The sequence below is a fragment of the Mus pahari genome, chromosome 2 (assembly GCF_900095145.1).
Source record: "Mus pahari chromosome 2, PAHARI_EIJ_v1.1, whole genome shotgun sequence".
NCBI lineage: Eukaryota > Metazoa > Chordata > Mammalia > Rodentia > Muridae > Mus > Mus pahari.
Window position 1 is genome coordinate 90006950 of NC_034591.1, and position 745 is coordinate 90007694.

Genomic DNA, 745 nt, shown 5'->3' on the forward strand with positions numbered 1-745 from the left:
GAGAGAGAGAGAGAGAGAGAGAGAGAGAGAGAGAGAGAGAGAGAGAGAGAAGAAAGAATTCTGTCCTGTCACTCATTGGCTGAAGCACTTGGAAAGAGTGGGCCCCACATCTTGCTAGGGCAACACAGTAAAGCTGACCCTGAAGGAAATGGGAGAATTGGCCCTGAGAATGTGTGTAAGCTGTCCTCAGCTTTCTCTTAGCCACCCCAACTCCTGGCTAAGATGCAGTGTCTGGGTGTGAGAACGTGTAAGAGGAGTGTCCCGTAGCTCTTAGACTCTGCTCAGATCCCGAGGCCACTGCGGCTTTGTTAATTGTTGGCGCTTGTACGTTCGCTTGCTGGAAAACATTTTTTTTCCCTAAGTTAGCCCATTTGGTTTTTCAGGACTATGATGCAGGTAATCTGCGAAGCCTGACCTTATGGTTTCTGTGTGTAGGTAGGCATGTTGTATGTGGATGGGTGTGGGCATGTGCTGTAGCATTCTTTGAGAGCCTTGGTTTTTCGATGCATTCTCTCATTGTGAACTGGGACTTAACAGTTAGGCTCAGCTGGCTGAAAAATGAGCCTCAGGGATCCTGTCTCTACTTCCCCAGCTCTGGAATTCAAAGCATCCATCACCAGACCTGGCCTTTGCAGGTGGTGCGAGGGGTGGGGATGGAGAACCAACTCAGCTCCTCGCGCTTGCATGGCAACACTTGGCTAATTAAGCCAGCTTCATAGCAGGAGTTCAAATCTTGAGTTTGTTA